The following is a 9,496-nucleotide window of genomic DNA, read 5'->3' as shown; positions in this document are numbered from 1 at the left end:
ATCCGATAGACTCATTTTCAAGTTTTGACATCCAGAAAATAATGAGAATGGCTAAATTATATCCTGATGACTTTGATGAATTTAGTATGTGTTCTCTTGAGAATCAGCTTGCGAATTACATTATTGATGTTAGTGATATCAATAAAAGGTTCTCCGATTTAAATGGGCTTTGTGATCTTTCAAAAATACTGGTTAAGACAAAAAAGCATTCATGTTATCCTCTTGTATTTCTTTTAGTGAAATTTGCTTAGCTTTGTCACGCCCCGAACCATGGCCTGGGCGTAACACGGCACTCGGGCCTTGCTTGCATATGTCCAAGCGAACCTCATGGCTTGCTTGTCAATATGGGCATCAAAACAATATAATCTACATGATGCAATTTAAATGAATCATGAAAATGTAATTTGCGGAATAAAGTCTTGGAATTATCTCGCAGCATGAAATATCATGAAAACATAATAGTCTGCAAACATTAAAGCATAACTGACTCTGTGAACTAACATCTGTCTATGAAACCTCTAAAATATGTCTGAATACTAACTACCAGGACATGGCCCTGGACTACCATAAACTGAATACTAATGCAGACTCCATGTTGAACCCCGAGAGGAGTGGGGTTCACCAATAAGCTGATAACTGAAGTGATCCTACTGCGCAGATGTATGCTCCTGAAAACCGGTATCTGCACCGTGAAGTGCAGGCCCCGGGAAAAAGGGACGTTAGTACATGGTGAATAACAATGGTATGTAAAACCTGCTGAAATGAAGAACATGACACAACATAGGTATAGGACATGAACTGAAACTGAATGTAACTTGAACATGAGCACGAAACGTGAGTAAAGTCTGAAAACAGTAAATCAATGGAAATATATGTATGTAAAACTGCTTGTAACGTGGGGAACGCTATAGTATAACCGACAACATGATCTGGTACTTGCGTCCTACCAGCAGAACACTCACACCTTGCCAGGGGTATGAGATTTAAGTAATAATAAGCATGTAAGGATCCAAATTGCATAATGAATGTGTTGCCTCCTTGCTGACAACTCTTATCCTACGGTGGCAACGTAGTTTCAAGCTATCTGAGCCTTCTCGGTTAACTAAGCAATTCCCAAAAACATGAACATGATATAGTTGGCTAAGAAGCCCATGATTTTCTTGAAATAACTTGTAATCATGATTTCACGAAATAACTTGTAACATGGTTTCATGAAATAACTTGTCATAGTCTTGCAAACATGTTCTTGATTCATGAATAATAATAATAGTTCATTATTATATATATATATATATATATATATATATATATATGATTGACTTGAAAACATGCTTGTAACTTGCTAGATAAAATCATAAAGTTTCATATAAACATAATGAGAACACATGAGGAAGAATTCATGATTCATGGATTAAGCTAGGGTCCCTAATAACTGTAATGGAAGATTAGGAATACAATAACGAATATAGATACAAAATTCATGTACATAAATACATAAATACGGGCTACCAATATGTTGGGTTTAATGCCCTAGGGTTTGAACTTCATAGATATCAAGAAGCGGAGCATGGGGAATAACATAGAGATTCCCACATGTGGATGGAAGTTCTACATACCTTAATTGCTCCAAAACTTGAATTAAAGACTTGAGTTTTGAAGAAGATTTCCTAAATCTTGATTCTTGAATCTTGAGATGGGTTTTCTTGAAAACTCTAGATTAGGAACAATAATTTTTTGCTTAGACTATTAGAGTATATGTTAGAATTGAGTTGGAATAATTAGAGTAGGCTTACCTTGGTGTTCTTGATGATGGAAGAGGGTAGGAGGTCATTCTAGGGCTTGAAGGAATGAAAAATAATGATGTGAACTGATACGAATGAATATATACTGTTCTGGAAAATTAAAATTTCTGCCCAGTTAAATACTGGCCATATTTTGAAATACGGGCCGTATTTTGAAATACGGTCAGCACTGCGTCTCTTCAGTAAAATGGCCATAACTCTTTGCAAAGATGTCAGTTTGACCCCTATAATATACCGCTGGAAAGGTATTTCAAAGCTCAACAACTTTCATCAAGGAAGTTTTCCCAAATTACAAATACGTTTTGAAATACGGGCCATATTTTGAAATACGATCCGTATTTAACCATATGACATCCAAATGTCAAATTCCAGAATGTTCAGAAATCCTTGGTACCCATTTACGACTTGAATTACGGCCCGTATACTGAAATACGGTCACTGTTCATGGGCGTAAATCCCCATCTTATAAATGAACAGGGAAATTCCAATTCCCACATTCTTTATCTGATTTTCTAAGTGTAGGATCATGGTCAAAACTTACGTTAAAGGTACGATGTGTTACATGCTTCTCCTAGTTGCCACTACATCCGTTGAAAGAGCTTTTTCGGCAATAAAGTTTATTAAGAATGAGCTGCAGAGTCGAATGAGTGATGAATTCTTGAGCGGTTGCATGGTTCCTTTTGTGGAAAAAGATGTGTTTAATGATGTTTCAACTGATGATATTATTTTGACTTTTCAAGCAATGAAACCTCGTCTAGTAGTGCTGTAAATGTACTTGAGAAGTATTAGTAGTGATCGTTTTTTGTAGTTTGTACTTAGCACCCTAATTCTAGATTGATACATTGTAAAGGGCTAACTTTTTGCACTATTGTAGTTACTACCTTTTTATTCTTGTTAGTTTGAGATCCTTTGTAATGGAACTAACTCTTTGTACCTATGTATTATTACATTCTCCGGAATTGTGTTTTTTTCGGCTTGTTCGCATGTTTACGTTTTATTTTCCGAACCACCTGGATGAAAATCCTGGATCCGCCACTGGTGGGGTGGGGTTGGGTGGTGGTGAGGGGTAGTGGGTGGTCGAGGTGATGGGTGGTAGGGTGGGGTGGGTGGGGTAGTTAGGGGTGGGAGTGAGTGGTGGTGAGGGGTGGTGGGTGGTAGGGTGGGGTGGGGTAGTTGGAGGTGGGGGTGGAGTATAATGGAGAAATGAAATACGTAACCACGTAAAAACCACCAAATCTGTGGTTACAAAAATTGAACAGTTAAAATCTATATATTATTAAAAAGAGGATAGCTTGTCATAGGATTGTGACAAGTGTCAGCGTAGGATAATGCCACGTGGAGTTTTAGGATAAAAAATAGTTAATTAGTTAGTAATTAGTTATTAGTTATTTTTTTTAATTTAAAAATAATTAAGTATCAATATTTTCTAGGAAACATATACCTCTATATATTGGATTTAAGTTAAATTAACAAATAAAGAATTTAGATTACAACAAAAATTATTTGAATTTGATTTGAAAACTAACCCCAAGTGCACGTCACTTACCCCATTTCCCCCACTAACTCACAAACACACACATACGCAAGGTTAAAAAATTTAAAAGTTGAAAAAAATTTAAAAGATGTTTTTTGGATTTTCTTTTTGTAGTAAATTTTATTTTCAGAAAAATATAAGAATACTAAACCGTTTTTGGGCTTCTTCTTTGCAGCAAGTAAAATACAAGTTTTTGCCTCCTTTTTTTTATTTTATTAACTTTGTATTTACCCAAACCACTATCCTAAGCAGTTTAAGTTTTTGAATTTGGAATTACTTATAATTATTTTTCATAGTTAAAGTTTATCATTATCAAGACACAATCACTTTCAAAATATAATAAACTTTAACTAGGTACATGGAAACATTATTTTGAAATGAATTTTGCAAATATTTTTCATGAGTCACATTTTAGACCTTTATTACATAAATTTTGTTTACATTTTTCAAAAAGAAAGAACATTTCCAAGAGTAACCCCATGTTTTCATTAGTTTTTTTTAATTTAAAATTAATTACAACTGATGTTTTACAGTTAAAAGTATTTGTTGTCCTTGATCACAAGTTTTAAAAATATCTAAGTTTTTAAGGAAACATATACATCTATATATTGCAAATTACTTTTTTTGAAACCTATTTTGCTTAAATGCCTATGTAGATTGTTCTTCTAAGATTATTACATGAGGAATTTAAGTTATTTATATAGTAGTAAATTCAATAATTGAAGCCTTCCCGTTAAAATTTTATTTTCTTCTTTATACTATTTGAAATATACGCATATAAAGAAATCAATCTCTTTATAGTAGCAAAATGGATTGTTGTCTATTGATAAAAAAAAAATTGTAATTTTACGATTTGAAAGACTTTTTATAACCAATCAAGTCTTTAAAGCCCTTTTGGCAATAACTGGTAAGTTTTAAGTGTAACAATTGATATTATAATTATAAATAAGCAATCACATGTTTGGATACAAATGTTGAAATTGAGTTGAACTTATCTTCTATTATTGTACTTCAAATACTTTCTCAGGCAATTGTGCGGTTAGTAACATGTTAATAAATTGATGTGTTTGGTAAAACAAATACTACTAAATTTTGCAGCATTTGTCGGTCTTTCTAGAGATTGTTGCATTCGAAGGTAGTCAGAGATACTATGGTAAATTTTTATTCTTAACGGTTAGATTATGTTTTATTTTAATACTATATTCTACATGAATCATATGCATGTATTTTAAATCAAATTTAGTACTTTGATTGTGTTGTATTTAATGATGACTATGTATGTTAATATTTTACTTTTCAAATATATGTAAGAGAATTTGGATTTCGAATTGAAGTTGGCTAACTTTCCTTCTGCTCCCTTGTTTGTTTTTTTTAAGAAATGTCATTTCCTCTTTCCATGAGTATCAAAAAAGGAGGAATCAAATCGTATAATAAGAAATCTTAATACAACTCACTTAAAAGGAAAAAAGAATAATATGCAAGCTCTTGATCAGAATATGGTTTACTTTGGCATCCCTAAAGATTAACTTGCTCTAAAGGAATCTCTTACTTTATCTTTGTTAGACTTCTATATTTTCAGTTTAATTTATTATTTAATTTGAAAATGTTGTACAGTATGCTCAGCTCCACGAGTAAATTTTGGCAATAGGAAAATAGATGTACTTACAATCATAAGATATCCATGGTAACCTATGTAGATTGTTCTTCTAAGATTATTACGTGAGGTATTTAAGTTATTTATATAGTAGTAACTTCAATAATCGAAGCCTTCCCGTTAAAATTTATTTTCTTCTTTATACTATTTGAAATATACACATATAAAGAAATCAATCTCTTTTTAGTAGCAAAATGGATTGTTGTCTATTGATAATTTTTTTGTTTGTTTGTAATTTTACGATTTGAAAGACTTTTTATAATCAATCAAGTCTTTAAAGCCCTTTTGGCAGTAACTGGTTAGTTTTAAATGTAGCAATTGATATGATAATTATAAATAAGCAATTACATGTTTGGATACAAATGTTGAAATTGGGTTGAACTTATCTTCTATTATTTTACTTCAAATACTTTCTTAGGCAATTGTGCGGTTAGTAACATGTTAGTAAATTGATGTGTTTGGTAAAACAAATACTACTAAATTTTGCAGCATTTGTCGGTCTTTCTAGAGATTGTTGCATTCGAAGGTAGTCAGAGATACTATGGTAAATTTTTATTCTTAACGGTTAGATTATGTTTTATTTTAATACTATATTCTACATGAATCATATGCATGTATTTTAAATCAAATTTAGTACTTTGATTGTGTGGTATTTAATGATGACTATGTATGTTAATATTTTACTTTTCAAATATATGTAAGAGAATTTGGATTTCGAATTGAAGTTGGCTAACTTTCCTTCTGCTCCCTTTTTTTTTTTTTTTTAAGAAATGTCATTTCCTCTTTCCATGAGTATCAAAAAAGGAGGAATCAAATCGTATAATAAGAAATCTTAATACAACTCACTTAAAAGGAAAAAAGAATAATATGCAAGCTCTTGATCAGAATATGGTTTACTTTGGCATCCCTAAAGATTAACTTGCTCTAAAGGAATCTCTTACTTTATCTTTGTTAGACTTCTATATTTTCAGTTTAATTTATTATTTAATTTGAAAATGTTGTACAGTATGCTCAGCTCCACGAGTAAATTTTGGCACCAAGAAAATAGATGTACTTACAATCATATGATATCCTTGGTAACCTGTGTAGATTGTTCTTCTAAGATCATTACGTGAGGTATTTAAGTTATTTATATAGTAGTAACTTCAATAATCGAAGATTTCCTGTTGAAATATTATTCTTCTTTATGCTATTTGAAATATACACATTGTCACACCCCATTTTAACCTCGTAGAGTTAAAGTTAGAAGTATGACGTATTGGAGATTCCTGTTTTTTGTTTGTTTTAAGGAGTCGCCACCTAATTATTTTATGGTGAATTAGGACACCTAAAGTTTATTAAAGTTATTTTCTAAAGTGAACTCTGTTTAAGGTCTGCGAAACTTAATATTCTAGGTAAGGGTTCAATTAGTCTAAAGGGAAGGTATTAGGCATCCTTTAAGACCCATTAACAATGGTTAACCGACCGAACTAAAATTTAATTAGGCTAAGTGTAAATATAATATTATAGAAAGAAAATGATTTTTTTTTCTTTGAGTATTGATAAAGTTGTTTAAAGTAAAATTGGTAAAAAGTAGTAATTGCATAAAAGAGTTTAGTTAAAGTAAACTAACAGAAGCGAAACATGTGATGTTTATATTGTATTTGGAAAAAAGTGAATTATGCCGACTCACAAATTAAAAGGATTAATGTAAGATTAATGTTAAATAAATTTTAAAGGTTTCATATAAAGACTAGTATATATGTTGTGCTAAAGTTGTTTCAAACAAATATGTATTTCAAGTGTTGAACAGAAACTAAAGTAAAAAAAAATTATCCGTTGAAACTAATTTGCTTTTTATTTCTTAGAATAAGCTAACGTTAGTGTAAGATTTGTGACGTTTTAAACTTCTAAGACAGTAAGCATAATATATATATTATAGATACTGTAAATAATTTTAAAAATAGAAGTGAATGTGATTTGTGGAATTAACTACCCATACTAAACTACTAATTCTGCTAAGGTTTACTTACTCTAAGCAAATAAACAAGTATCAGCCATACAATTACCAATTAAATGCACAAAAAATAAAGTGGAGGAGCAAATAGGTTAAATGGGTTCAGCCCATTTCCAGGGACTGCTGCTGCGTCACTGTTGCTGTTCACATTTATTGGGCTTAGGCCCAAATTTTATTTCCTTGTTTGGCTGCGGATTGGCCGCTACTATATGGGGGCTGATTAGAGAGGAGTTGTGTTGGGCTTTAGCCCAACGCCAAGTGCGGAAGGAGACGACAAGTCGCTTGAACTCGCGCACGAGATGTCATGCATAAAACGAAAGAAAAAGATTAGTATATGATTGATGAATAAAGCCAAACATACATAATGTAAACTCAAGAGAAGGACAGATTAACAACTCACATTAACTCATATACGTGCTATGTATAACTAGTATATTCCATGTATACAAATTCATAGGGAACATAGAAGCAATCACAATCTGTTTGTTCTTTTAAGGATAAAGCTATAAGTTAAAGTTAAATTGTTCTATAGTAGATATAAGAAGATGTTATTTTTAATTTATTGAGACTGATAAAAAAAAAAAAGATAGTGTCAACGGAACTGAGGGAGCGTTAGTTTCTGAGCTAGTAACTCAACACTTTAAAACATTTTGGAGACAGCTTATGTCAAGACACTAGCTAGGTTAGTGTATATCTTCCAGAAAGATATCAAGATATTAAATGCACAAGGCATGATGTGTTCAATTCACAGCCAATTCTTAGTCATATGTAATATACTTTGCCCTAGCTAAAGGAAATGCGACCATGTACTGTTATTTAGGAGAAATCCTTTTGTAGATGCTTTATGGAAAAGTCGAGTATAAATAATCTATCAATCTGCCAACTTAGTAATTACTAGTCTGGTACTTAGTTAATGTAACCATCAATTTTAGCAACCCAAGAACTTTATGCCTCTATGCATTGTTTTTGCTATTTTACTTGTGATCACCTCAGAAGTTGCATAACTCCCAGTGCAGCCAGTGTTTTAAAGGACAACAACATGCACCAAGCATGGGGGACCATTTCAACCACAAGCATGGCCAGTCTATCTGATGTAGTTTCTATTCTTTTATAGAACAAAACCAGCAGGCAGCATTCCAACTAGTAGCTATAAACAAATCTGGGCATAAAACAGTCGGCATTCGCTCGCATAAGCAGGACTGTGACATTTCGTTAGGTTTACCAGTAGACTACAGTAATCCCTCCCTTCATATAGATCCAAACAAGTATTCTACAATAGTATACATGCATCCAATTTACAGAATTCCCCCGGGTGAACGCAAACAGATTCAATTTATTAAAAATGATCAAGTAGTACTCAGCTAGTATGTTTCACCAACAAAAGAAGTTTCAAACATCCTCACAAAACTCAGCAGGTCACTTGGATAGATTTAAAATTGTTAAACTGGGCTTTTAAATGCTTAGACGCTTTTGAATCCATTCTGATTTTTAATAATACCAGAACCAACACCAAATTAAAGGTGCCAGCTTCATGATTTTCGAACAAAATCACCAAAGATGGAACATCCCAGGGTCAGGGTCAGATCAGCTTGTATCTCAGTTAAACTCAACTGAGAGTGTCAGATAATAAATAAGAAAATAGGACCTTTGTGGCAACACTTGGTTCATTCACACATTTAATTAATGCATAACCCAGATCTCACATGGAAGAGGAGAGCGAGAAGAAAAAGAAGAACAGAATAGCAACAGTTCCAATTCCTAGTTATTACTAGATGAAACTTTTCTAATTAAACAAATGACTCATAAACCTCAAGACTTTCTTGCTTTCTGCAATAAACCAAGTATTATCCTTCAAACAAGATCATTACAGTAACAACCTGGGAAAATATGACTCTTAAGTTCCAAACCATTGTATTAAAATGGCTTTCTCAACAGTCTTGCAAGTATTTAAAACTAGTCAGCAGAGGTCGTATGTGATTATGTATTAAGCTCATTTGCCTGACAGACCTTCCACTAGAAAAATTAATAACTGAACGACACCAAAGGTTTATACAGGACTCAGCGATTTAGACTTTGTAAAGCAAAAATGAGAAAAACTCTTCCACAAGTTTTGAATAATCAGACAAGGATAAGGAACGTCAAACTAGACTACGATTGCCTGACTTAAAGCAAGGCAAGTATTTGGCACAAGACTCAGATGTTTAGTCTCAAGTAAGTTACTGAAGAGTCAAAACAAGTATAAAGCAATTCAAACGACACTTAGGGAACAAACAGACCCTGAACTTTTATTGATACATCATAAACCACAAAGAAATCATGCAAGTGAACAGATATGATGTAGAGAGGCAGTTTCATGCTTAACTCCCGATCAATATAAGAGAATATATATGGAATGTTTTTGTTAAGAGACTAAGGCGTATTATCTTAATGTAAAGCAACTCAATGCAATCTCTACATCAAATTGGGTGCACATAAGCTTGAATAATCATACTAGAGTTTTTAACTGCTAT

Source organism: Lycium barbarum, chromosome 9, assembly GCF_019175385.1.
Source record: "Lycium barbarum isolate Lr01 chromosome 9, ASM1917538v2, whole genome shotgun sequence".
NCBI lineage: Eukaryota > Viridiplantae > Streptophyta > Magnoliopsida > Solanales > Solanaceae > Lycium > Lycium barbarum.
This window is presented reverse-complemented; position numbering follows the sequence as displayed.